This window comes from Salvelinus alpinus, chromosome 23 (assembly GCF_045679555.1).
Source record: "Salvelinus alpinus chromosome 23, SLU_Salpinus.1, whole genome shotgun sequence".
In the NCBI taxonomy this organism is placed as follows: Eukaryota; Metazoa; Chordata; class Actinopteri; order Salmoniformes; family Salmonidae; genus Salvelinus; species Salvelinus alpinus.
The window spans coordinates 18126904-18140065 of NC_092108.1; the positions used below are offsets into that span (position 1 = coordinate 18126904).

At 43.6% G+C, this 13162-nt stretch overlaps 1 long non-coding RNA gene across 3 annotated transcripts; it reads right to left on the reverse strand.

Annotated features, from left to right (window-relative positions):
- Positions 1–9356: 9356 nt before the first annotated feature.
- On the reverse strand, positions 9357–12092 carry LOC139550385 (uncharacterized). Of its 3 annotated transcripts, none has more exons than XR_011670020.1 (4): positions 11857–12092; positions 10403–10564; positions 10147–10287; positions 9357–10034 (listed from the first exon to the last, which is right to left on the reverse strand). It is a non-coding gene; the product is annotated as an uncharacterized lncRNA (long non-coding RNA). The 3 variants fall into 3 exon arrangements; XR_011670019.1 differs by lacking the exon at positions 11857–12092 and adding an exon at positions 11447–11835; XR_011670018.1 differs by lacking the exon at positions 11857–12092 and having other exon boundaries at positions 10403–11832.
- Positions 12093–13162: the final 1070 nt, after the last annotated feature.

Genomic DNA, 13162 nt, shown 5'->3' on the forward strand with positions numbered 1-13162 from the left:
CACATTTTATACACTGCAGTGCTAGCTAGCTGTAGCTTATGCTTTCAGTACTAGATTACTTCTCTGATCTTTTGATTGGATGGACAACATGACAGTTCATGCTGAAAGAGCTCTGATAGGTTGGAGAACATCCCCCGGAAGTTGTCCTAATTACTGAGTAAGTCTATGGAAGGGGGTGAGAACCTTGAGCCTTTTAGGTTTTGTATTGAAGTCGATGTACCCAGAGGAGGACGGAAGCTAGCTGTCCTCCGGCTACACCATGGTGCTGCACTACAGAGTGCTGCTGAGGCTACTGTAGACCTTCATTGCAAAACAGTGTGTTTTAAACAATTATTTGGTGACGTGAATATATTTAGTATAGTTTTACCAAAAAAAGTATAACTTTTTTAATGTTTCAATATTTGTATTTTATGAAATTCACTGAGGAGGATGATCCTCCCCTTCCTCCTCTGAGGAGCCTGCACTGCTTCAGACGTGTGTGTGTGTGTGTGTGTGTGTGTGTGTGTGTGTGTGTGTGTGTGTGTGTGTGTGTGTGTGTGTGTGTGTGTGTGTGTGTGTGTGTGTGTGTGTGTGTGTGTGTGTGTGTGTGTGTGTGTGTGTGTGTGTGTGTGTGGGCATGCATCACTTTCTGCATATGTGTGTGCATGTATGTGTGTGTCTTTGTGCATGTACATGTGTGTTTGTGTGTGTGTCTGTGTGTCTGTCTGTGTGCGTGTGCGTAGACATTATTTTTCTCCTTTTCATTCCGTTTTTCTTTCATCCTCTCAGTTCACCTTCAAAACTGTGATGAACATGTGAATGTGATTTGAGTGACAGCTGTTTGAAGGGGAGTGTACAAAGTGTATGTGTGTATGTGTGTGCAGTCAGGTTGTTCAAGATTGACGTCTAAATTGGACTTCTATCTATGTACTGAGGACATCGGGAAATGCCTTAATAAAAGGCCACTAGGGGGCAACAGGGAGCGCTATTACCTTGAAGTAGGCTTGGTTTTTGCTAGGGCATTGTGGGTGGACGTAATCCCATGACTCTGGATCAGAAGGTTGCTTGTCTGATCCCAGTTGTGGAAACTCATTTCAGAGTTTGGGTTTTAACCCTATCCCAAACCTTAACCCTTACCTTAACCATTTGGAATGAGTGTCTAAACGTAACTTTTTAACTCTATCTCAAACCTTAACCGTTATCTTAACCATTCGGAATGAGAGCCTAAACTTAACCATTAACTTCGAAATTTGACTTTTGGATAAATGTATCGATACAGACTAGCAGGAGCAACAAAAACACTTTGAAATGTGACGTTTGGAGAACCTGGATAAACGTCTAATTCTGCAGTGAGACTGTGAGAGCTTGTTGTGTATGTGTCACCATATCCTTTGTGTGAGTGATGATAACTGTGTTGACAACTGTTGGCTATTGTTCCTGTAGACACTGGGGCATCTGCTGTTTGCTCTCTGTGTCACCATTGTGTCACCAGTGTCATACTCTGATCCTCATACCTCTCGTCCCATACACACGCTTCAGTCATAAAAACAGAATAGAACCAGAATGAGAATTTCCATTCTACTCATTCTAATTCTATGTATGAAAGAAGAAAATGTATTCCAGGTGATTTATCCTTCAGTGTTAATCTTCCCTCTCCCTTTCTCCAGGTGACAGTGTTTAAGGAATAATATACCAACTGATGATACTCTCCAATAAAACTAAATACAACAAACTCAGAGTGAAGTGCAACAGCAACGTTTCAGTAAAACCACCAAGTAAAGACAATTTCAGATAGGCCTCAACTATAATTACATCATTCCATCCAGAGGTAACAGACTGAGGAAGGGAGAGAGCGAGAAAGAGAGAAATAGAGAGAGACGGAGAGAGAGAAATAGAGAGACGGAGAGTAAAATAAATAAAGAGAGATGGAGAGAGAAATAGAGAGAGACGGAGAGAAAGAGAAATAGAGAGAGAGAGAGACAGAGAGAGAGAGACAGAGAGAGACAGAGAGAGAGAGACGGAGAGAGAGTGTGGGAGAGAGAGAGCGAGAGCGAGAGAGAGAGAAATAGAGAGATGGAGAGATAGAAAAAGAAAAAGAGAGAGAGGGCTCCCTGAGGATAAGCATGTTAAACCTTCTAGTTGGCGTTTCTGACTTTCTCTCCGACGAACGAACAACCATTTTCTCGTACGAAGCGTTTTTCTGCTTATTTGCAGAAAGTGGGTGGAAATTGGATTTTGTGCAAACGTGAGAAACAGTGAGAGGGTAACAAAGGAATCAGAGCCAGTAAGCAGATAGTTATGAAGCCCCATGGGGGTGAGGGGGGTGTGGGGTGGGGCTGCCTTTTGAAGAGAGAGACAGTGGGTTGACTAGATTGGAGAGAAAGAAAATGTGTGTGTGTGTGTGTGTGTGTGTGTGTGTGTGTGTGTGTGTGTGTGTGTGTGTGTGTGTGTGTGTGTGTGTGTGTGTGTGTGTGTGTGTGTGTGTGTGTGTGTGTGTGTGTGTGTGTGTGTGTGTGTGTGTGTGTGTGTGTGTGTGTGTGTGTGTGTGTGTGTGTGTGTGTGTGTGTGTGTGTGTAGGGGGTTTGGGGACTCTCACAGTGAGGCCGTGTGATTTATTTCAGAATACTAATGTCTCTTTGATCTCCCTCTGCTTAAAAAACACCCTGCTGGGATCACACACTCACATCATTGTGTCCCTCTCAATTCACTGCTAAGCAGACCCCATTTATGCACACACACACTCACAGGGGACACAAGCACGCACGCGCGCACACACACACACACACACACACACACACACACACACACACACACACACACACACACACACACACACACACACACACACACACACACACACACACACACACACACTCCAGTGTGTCTAATCTACTTTAACTATCATCAAATCCGTAGAGATCCAATTACAAAGATAGAGGGATATTTGATTTTCTGTGTGCATCCTAAAAGACTAATAAAATGTTCATGTAAAGATGAAATTATTTGATACAATACAAAATGTTCTTTCATTTTTATAATTGCTCTTTGTTGTATAAATCTGTTTTAAATTGGGTCCTGTAATTCAAAGTAAGTGGTTCACTGTGTCAGAGTGCTATTCCACTGGTCTTTAAATGAGGTGTGTGTCCTCTAACTACAGAAACAAAACATGCATGCTCTACTTTTGCAGGGTTAGGCCACACATTTATTATCATGCACATGTTGTATTGGTATATTCTCTCTCTCTCACACACACACACGCATGCACGCATGCACACACACACACACACACACACACACACACACACACACACACACACACACACACACACACACACACACACACACACACACACACACACACACACACACACACACACAGACCGTGGTAACACACACACAGACCGTGGTTAGATAGATCTCCAGGAGTCTTGGCGACCAGTAAAAATCGTCCTTTCAGTCAGCTGCCGAGAGACTAGTGCAGGCTGACATTAGGTACGCCTCTGGCGTTTGCTATGATGATGGCGCCACCTCATGGAGGAAAACTCTCACACACACATGTGAGTTTTCCAACGGCTCAGGTTGTCACTAGTCTAGTTGAGTGAATTTAAAACTAGGCAATCAGTGAAATGTATATTCCAGGATATGTGTTTTCCTTTTACCACTTGATTTTGTAGATTGTTTTATTCCGAGTTTTTTAGGGAAAAGGGTTGTCAGAAGCGGGATTCGAACCCACGCCTCCATTCAGAGACCAGAATACCCCTTTTTCAGGAAGGATTTACACCTTGAGTCTGGCGCCTTCGACCGCTCGACAATCCTGACAACTATACTTGGCTCGCTCTTATATGTTTTTGACTGTTTAGCAACCTAAAGTCTGAACTGTAGGTAGGCCATTACTTATGTGTGGCCTAAACCTATACATTTAACATTTACATTTAAGTCATTTAGCAGACGCTCTTATCCAGAGCGACTTACAAATTGGTGCATTCACCTTATGATATCCAGTGGAACAACCACTTTACAATAGTGCATCTCAGTCTTTTAAAGGGGAGGGGGGGTTAGAAGGATTACTTTATCCTATCCTAGGTATTCCTTAAAGAGGTGGGGTTTCAGGTGTCTCCGGAAGGTGGTGATTGACTCCGCTGACCTGGCGTCGTGAGGGAGTTTGTTCCACCATTGGGGTGCCAGAGCAGCGAACAGTTTTGACTGGGCTGAGCGGGAACTGTACTTCCTCAGAGGTAGGGAGGCGAGCAGGCCAGAGGTGGATGAGTTAGTTATTGATGCATATAGTTATTGATGCATATCAACGAAGAGTTGAGCGCTCGTATAAGAACTGGCACAAAGTGGGCTACTGCCTCCTCAAACTGCGGGACGGTTTACACTCTTTGACCAATACTGAGACGAGATCCTTCCACGGTAATCTAGTCACTAGGAACCCGGGTCTGTGGTGGCCGTGTCAGAGTGGGTGCAGAACAATGATGTGAATAAACCCTGGATGACTGACAGGGGCCGCTGTATTGAAGACACCGCGCAGCCATCATGGTACTCCTCCTCAATCGTAAAACAGATTTTGGAAGCTATAGAAATGCATTAATGTCTACATTCGTTTTTGACAAGTTTATTCTATTACAGACACTTTAATGCATACGTTTAAATTATATTATGTGAGCTAAACATACAAATCAAAAAATGTAATGAAAATATAAAAACATTTTCCTTATTTAAATGAGCATGAGCTTAGCTAGCCAACATCACCATGACATTGCCCACAAGTGTAATCGGGGATTTCAATTGGAAAAGCAGTTTTTGCCGATCTTCATACGGTACTGTCTTTGGTGTAATCAATGGGCGAGTTCGTTTTGCATTACCCGGTGTTCTGGGAGGGTGGAGATTTCACTTTAGGACCAATGAAACAGAGGAGGCTGGTGGGGGAAGCTATAGGAGGACAGGCTCATCGTAATGGCTGGAATGGAATAAATGGAACGATATCAATCACATCAAACATGGAAACCAACATGTTTGACTCCTTTCCATTTACTCCATTCCAGCCTATATAATGAGCCCGTCCTGCTATAGCTCCTCCCACCAGGCAACTAGGCAGCCTCCTCCTCTGAGGGGCGGCAGGTAACCTAGCGGTTAAGAGCATTGGGCCAGTAACCAAAAGGTTGATGGTTTGAATGCCCAAGCCTGCAAATTGGAAAAATATTTTTTTCTGCCATTGAGCAAGGCAGTTAACCCCCAACAATAACTGTCCCCCAGGCACCAATGACCTGGATGTCAATTTAGGCAGCCCCCCACACCTCTCTGATTCAGAGGGATTGAAAGCATTCAGTTGTGCAACTGACCAGGTATCCCCTTTCCCTTCCCTTACTAATGGAATTGTCTAAAACAGGGCTGCCCAACCCTCTTCCTGGAGATCTACCATCTTGTGGGTTTTCAGCCCAACCCTCTTCCTGGAGATCTACCATCTTGTGGGTTTTCAGCCCAACCCTCTTCCTGGAGATCTACCATCTTGTGGGTTTTCAGCCCAACCCTCTTCCTGGAGATCTACCATCTTGTGGGTTTTCAGCCCAACCCTCTTCCTGGAGATCTACCGTCTTGTGGGTTTTCAGTCCAACCCTCTTCCTGGAGATATACCTTCCTGTGGGTTTTCAGTCCAACCCTCTTCCTGGAGATCTACCATCTTGTGGGTTTTCATCCCAACCCTCTTCCTGGAGATCTACCATCCTGTGGGTTTTCAGTCCAACCCTCTTCCTGGAGATCTACCATCCTGTGGGTTTTCAGTCCAACCCTAGTTTAACACACTTGATTTGACTAATTAGCTGCTCAACAAGACCTTATCTAGCTGAATCTGAACCGCTTAATTAGGGTTGGAATGAAAACCTACAGGACAGTAGATCTCCAGGAAGAGGGTTGGGCAGCCCTGGTCTAAAATGAGTAAAGTCCACCCAGCCGGGACACTGGGCGATGCAAAACGTACTCGCCCATTAGTTGTGTGATGTGTCTGCGCTGCTCCACCTCCTCAACTACTGCTCCCACTTCAACTACTTAGACACACACACACACACTCTCTATCTCTCACACGCACTCTCATACACACTCTCTATCTCTCACACGCACTCTCATACACACTCTCTATCTCTCATACGCACTCTCATACACACTCTCTATCTCTCACACGCACTCTCATACACACTCTCTATCTCTCACACGCACTCTCATACACACTCTCTATCTCTCACACGCACTCTACACACTACACACGCACTCTCATACACACTCTCTATCTCTCACACACTCTCATACACACACACTCTCACACACACTCTCTATCTCTCACACACACTCTCATACACACACACTCTCACACAGACTCTCTATCTCTCACACACTCTCACACACACTCTCTATCTCTCACACGCACTCTCATACACACTCTCTATCTCTCACACGCACTCCCATACACACTCTCTATCTCTCACACGCACTCTCATACACACTCTCTATCTCTCACACGCCCTCTCATACACACTCTCTATCTCTCACACGCACTCTCATACACACTCTCTATCTCTCACACGCCCTCTCATACACACTCTCTATCTCTCACACGCACTCTCATACACACTCTCTATCTCTCACACACTCTCATACACACACTGGAGGTCATTTTGCAGGGTTCTGGCAGTGCTCCTCCTTGCACAAAGGCGGAAGTAGCGGTCCTGCTGCTGGGTTGTTGCCCTCCTACGGCCTCCTCCACGTCTCCTGATGTACTGGCCTGTCTCCTGGTAGCGCCTCCATGCTCTGGACACTACGCTGACAGACACAGCAAACCTTCTTGCCACAGCTCGCATTGATGTGCCATCCTGGATGAGCTGCACTACCTGAGCCACTTGTGTGGGTTGTAGACTCCGTCTCATGCTACCACTAGAGTGAAAGCACCGCCAGCATTCAAAAGTGACCAAAACATCAGCCAAGAAGCATAGGAACTGAGAAGTGGTCTGTGGTCACCACCTGCAGAACCACTCCTTTATTGGGGGTGTCTTGCTAATTGCCTATAATTTCCACCTTTTGTCTATTCCATTTGCACAACAGCATGTGACATTTATTGTCAATCAGTGTTGCTTCCTAAGTGGACAGTTTGATTTCACAGAAGTGTGATTGACTTGGAGTTACATTGTGTTGTTTAAGTGTTCCCTTTATTTTTTTGAGCAGTGTATATATACACATTTACAACAGTGGGGTCAGGGTTAGAGTCCGTTGGGAAATGTCCATAGGGGGAGCAGCAGGGGGGGAAGTGAGAAGTGAGTGAAAGGATAAAAAATATATACTATATACATATTTATGCTGTAACAAAGATTCATGTCCATTGGGGTGTGGGGGCACGGTAAATGTTTGTTGGAGAGGAGGTGGGGCAGTCTGACTGTTTTTGCCATGATGCCACTGTACTGCCGTGATGCACCTATACTGCCCACGTCTGAGTAATGGAAGCGGAGAGAACAGGCCATGGCTTGGGTGGCTGGGGTCCCTGATGATCTTCTTGGCCTTCCTGCGACACCTGGTGTTGTAGGTGTCCTGGAGGGCAGGCAGTGTGCACCCAATGGTGCTTTCGGCTGAGTGCATCACCCTCTGTAGCACCTTGCGGTCCGCGGCGGTGGAGTTACTATACCAGGCTGTGATGCAGCCTGACAGTATGCTCTCGATGGTGCTCCTGTAGAACACCGTAATGACCCTCTGGGACTTGACGAATTTCTTCAGCATCCTAAGGTTGAAGAGTCACTGACATGCCTTCATCACCACGGTGTCCGTGTGGTTTGACCATTTCAGCTTCTCAGTGTATGTAATTAAATGTTTCTAAAAACTTTTTATATTGATATTGGAGCCTTGAGAACAACGGAAATATACTATTTAAACATTCTACACCCTTTATATGGCCATTCAACCCCTATACCCATTATTTGCATAATGGACAAAACATGCTGCATGTCAATATGATGCAGTGGTAGCCTACAGAAAGACTGCATGTAAGGTAATAAACATAATAGCATGGTAGTGTCACGCCCTGACCTTAGAGAGCCTTTTTATGTCTCTATTTGGTTTGGTCAGGGTGTGATTTGGGGTTGGCATTCTATGTTCTTTATTTCTATGATTTGTGATTCTATGTTTTGGCCGGGTATGGTTCTCAATCAGGGACAACTGTCTATCGTTGTCTCTGATTGGGAATCATACTTAGGCAGCCTTTTTTTCCACTTTAGGTTGTGGGATGTTGTTTTTGTTAGCTCTAGTGAGCCTTCAAGACGTTACGTTCGTTGTGCTTTTGTTGTTTTGTTTGGTGTTCAGTTTTTAATAAAGAAGCATGAACACGTACCACGCTGCACCTTGGTCTCATCCTTCCAACAAGCGTTACAGGTAGACTATATAAACAGCATGTAAGCTATGATGTTATACACATAGGCATATACTGTATGTATTTTAATCTGTAGTTACACCTAGCCTATTATAGGCCTATAATAAACTCCTCTATGAAGATGTGCTTATTATCACATATAGCCTTATATTGAGTAGCTTATTTGAAGGTCAGTCGGCTATATAATAAGCTATAGACTTATAAGTTGTTGCCTGTTTCAAATGGTAACAGGAGCCCTGCGCGGCCTTAACAGTGCAACACCGTATCAGCCCCTTCAAAACGCTCTGATTCTTCATGACACCCCTCACGCAGGTCCACTGATGACATATTCTAAGTATTTGCTTTTCAAAATGCAATATTCCCATCACTTTTTATGATTGTTTTCTCATTACTCACAAGAAAATCACTAGGCCTACTAAAGTTGTTCAGACCAATCCACTGTTTATAACTAATAGATAGTCTCACTGCTCATAATCTATATCAATCAGCATTGTGCCAGGTGCCGGCTATAGTTTGTGAACTGTAAAATTCTCTTTTTTTATACGATGAATATATCAATAGACATCAATTAGTGTTGGTATAACAACTATCAAATCATATGCTGCTGTAAATAGGCATACGTTATTGTCCATCAGCCAGTAAGTTTCAATAGGACAAATGGAAAGAGCCCATATGTCCTACCATTTGAAATTATGGTGTAGGATACAATGCACTGCTGAAATATATGGGTTGGGCAACAGTACATTCCACTCAATATCAGATTTTCATTGATACACTGTTAACTGATTTAAAGTCAAACATAAAAGCGAGTGATAGGCTGTTAGATTTGGAAAGTGACACTTTAGAAACGTGATGTTGTACTTACAATGTTGCAAGGGGCAGCAATGACTTACAGCATGCTGCACCAACACTTTTTATTACTTCAAAGGAATTCATTCATACTATGTAATCGATTGAAACACACAGAGAGCTGTTAGTGGTTAATGCTTTTATTTATTTATTTATTTATTTTTACAGTCACATTGAGACCAAGGACTCTTTTGCAACTCACAATTACACAAAAATCACAATCACAGCTGCATAGAAAATACTCCAATATATTTTATATAAAACAATCATGAAGAACAACCACATTCCTCAGTAAAGAGGTCCTCAACCAACATTCTGAGTTGCTAATGATGTCGCCATCCTCTAGGACCGGAAGAAACGGAGTCGAGGAGGTGAGGGACTATGGCAACAAATGCACTGAAATGACACATTCCTTCTCCACTAGCACATCATCAGGCAAATGACATTCCCCTGGATGGGTTCAGAAGGTGAGGGGTCAGGGGTCAACGTCGGAAGACCAGGCTGCTCCCGAGGGAGGTGGTGGCTGCTTTCTCCCTCCTGCGGGAGAGAGCGAGACAGAGAGAAAGAGGTAGGGGTGGTGTATGATTTCAGAAAGCATAGCAGTTGTCATCTGAGCTCTCAGCAATAGGACTTCTATCTTCATCTGAGTTTTAATCTACATCAGAGTCATCAAAAATAGCCCTTTCTCCCAGAATCAGCTTGTGGTAGGTGTTCCTGGTGTCTTGTGTCAGTTCATTCAATCTTCTCTTCAGGAGGCAGAGAAGGCCATTCCTCCCTCCCTCCGACATCTCCACTGCATTGCCTAAAAGTCATATGTAAAACAGCAAATTATTTACAATTCCACAATAGTGTGGAGGGTATTTGCAAATGAAGACAAAAAGTTAATTCCAAAAATAGTGTAAACCTCAACTTACTCTGATATTGCAGCTGTAGGGACAGTGCCTCTAGAGTTCCTGCTGCTCTTTGTAGGCTCCCCCAGTGCTTCTTCATCTCCTGCACCAGGATCCTCTCTTCCTCCTGCAGTCTGTCCACCAACATCAGTCTGCCCAGATTGCCTTTTGGATGACAAAATGGCTGTTGCCTCACAGAGGTATATAACAGAATGATTGCAGCCTACGCTGAAGGTAAAAGTGAAATCACAATAGATACCTTCTGCAATCATATACTTACTGGTGCCAAGTCTCTCCCATGGCCACAAAGTTGTCAGTATTGAGCAGCCACTGTGGGGAGCCTAAACTCTGCCTGCTGCTTGTGAAGTTGAACAATGTCAGCTGTCAAGGCTGCCTTGTCCTCTACAATTTCTCAGAATCTGATACCTCCTCTTGTTACCGTCTGAATAAAAAGGGGTGTTTAGACAGACTGTAAATTCAGATATATTACATGACTATAAACAAAGAGAGTACAAAGCAAGCAACTCATTTCTAAAGCATTTGTTGTCATGCAGTTATAACATTATACAAGGCATGCAGAGTTGTGGCTCATAAGATAATCTGCTGTTTATGGTCATATAATTTCTCAGTTTCTTATGGCTGGGATCCCGTTAACGGGATCGATATGACAACAGCCAGTGAAAGTGCAGGGCGCCAAATTCAAAACAACAGAAATCTCATAATTAAAATTCCTATTTTACACCATTTTAAATATAAACTTGTTGTTAATCCCACCACAGTGTCCGATTTCAAAAAGGCTTTACGACGAAAGCACATCAAACGATTATGTTAGGTCAGCACCTAGTCACAGAAAAATACAGCCATTTTTCCAGGCAAAGAGAGGAGTCACAAAAAGCAGAAATAGAAAGAAAATTAATCACTAACCTTTGATGATCTTCATCAGATGACACTCATAGGACTTCATGTTACACAATACATGTATGTTTTGTTCGATAAAGTTCATATTTATATCCAAAAATCGGAGTTTACATTGGCGCGTTACGTTCAGTAGTTCCAAAACATCCGGTAATTTTGCAAAGAGCCACATCAATTTACAGAAATACTCATAATAAACATTGATAAAAGATACAACTATTATGCATGGAATTATAGATACACTTCTCCTTAATGCAATTGCTGTGTCAGATTTCAAAAAAGCTTTACCGAAAAAGCACACTATGCAATAATCTGAGTACAGCGATCAGACAACAAATCAAGCCATACAGATATCCGCCATGTTGTGGAGTCAACAAAGTCAGAAATAGTATTATAAATATTCACTTACCTTTGATGATCTTTATCAGAATGCACTCCCAGGAATCCCAGTTCCACAAATGTTTGATTTATTCGATAAAGTCCATAATTTATGTCCGAATACCTCCTTTTTGTTCGCGCGTTTAGCTCAGTAATCCAAATTCATGACGCGCGAGCAGACAAAGTCAAGAAGTTCCGTTACAGTCCGGAGAAACATGTCAAACGATGTATAGAATCAATCTAGTATTTCCTCTGTTTCACACTGAGGTAAAGCCCTGTCTGCCCCATTTTCCCTGTTTCCCCTGTTTTCCCTGTCTTTCCTGTTTGCCCTGTCTGACTATCCTGAAGTGTGGCTGTCAAACGCAGGGCATGACAAACATGACTCCACTGACATCAATGCAATTATAAAGTTGAAAGACAGAGAAACATTAACTTTTCTACCTGTTGGATTCTGGCTTGAAATACACTTATTCCTGTCATCATATTATGTACTGATTACTTTACATGTATAAGAAATGTACATGTTAGGGGTCAGTAAAGTGTTAATAGGAACTTGGTGTATGGAAAGTTACTGAGTGAGACAAGGGGAAGTGCAGAAAGTTCATATTCTGTTCAAGCATGTTGTTGCTGAATATTAATATTTCTAAGGAAGGATGCAATCTAGTTTCAGTTCCTGATAAGGAAGGCCAGTTTCTGTGGAACTAGGACAATGAGGGATGTGGAACTCAACTCAAGATAAGGCCAACAGTTGAAGAGAGAAGACACTGCTGGGAGGGGGGCCATAGGGGCCCACCCCAAAGACCATCTGACTACAGTCCTATCCCATACACACACACACACACACACACACACACACACACACACACACACACACACACACACACACACACACACACACACACACACACACACACACACACACACACACACACACACACACACACACACACACACACACACACACACACACACACACACACACACACACACTTCCACGCCCATGAAGGTCCTAGACTTAGGCAGGCCATGACAATATCAGTGAGAGGAACATAATGTGTTTCTGCCTAACAGCATAAACTCAGCAAAAAAAGAAACGTCCTCTAACTGATAACTGCTTTTATTTTCAACAAACTTAACATGTGTAAATTTGTATGAACATCACAAGATTCAACAACTGAGACTGAACAAGTTCCACAGAATTGTGAATAATGTGTCGCTGAACAAAGGTGGGGTCAAAATCAAAAGTAACAGTCAGTATCTTGTGTGGCTGCATTAAGTACTGCAGTGCATCTCCTCCTCATGGACTGCATCAGATTTGGCAGTTCTTGCTGTGAGATGTTATCTCACTCTTCCACCAAGGCACCTGCATTTCTGGGGGGAATGGCCCTAGCCCTCACCCTCCGATCCAACAGGTCCCAGACGTGCTCAATGGGATTGAGATCCGGGCTCTTCGCTGGCCATGGCAGAACACTGACATTCCTGTCTTGCAGGAAATCACGCACAGAACGAGCAGTATGACTGGTGGCATTGTCATGCTGGAGGGTCATGTCAAGGTGAGCCTGCAGAAAGGGTACCACATGAGGGAGGAGGATGTCTTCCCTGTAACGCATAGCATTGAGATTGCCTGCAATGACAACAAGCTCAGTCTGATGATGCTGTGACACACCGCCCCAGACCATTACGGACCCTCCACCTCCAAATCGATCGCGCTCCAGAGTACAGGCCTCGGTGTAACGCTCATTCCTTC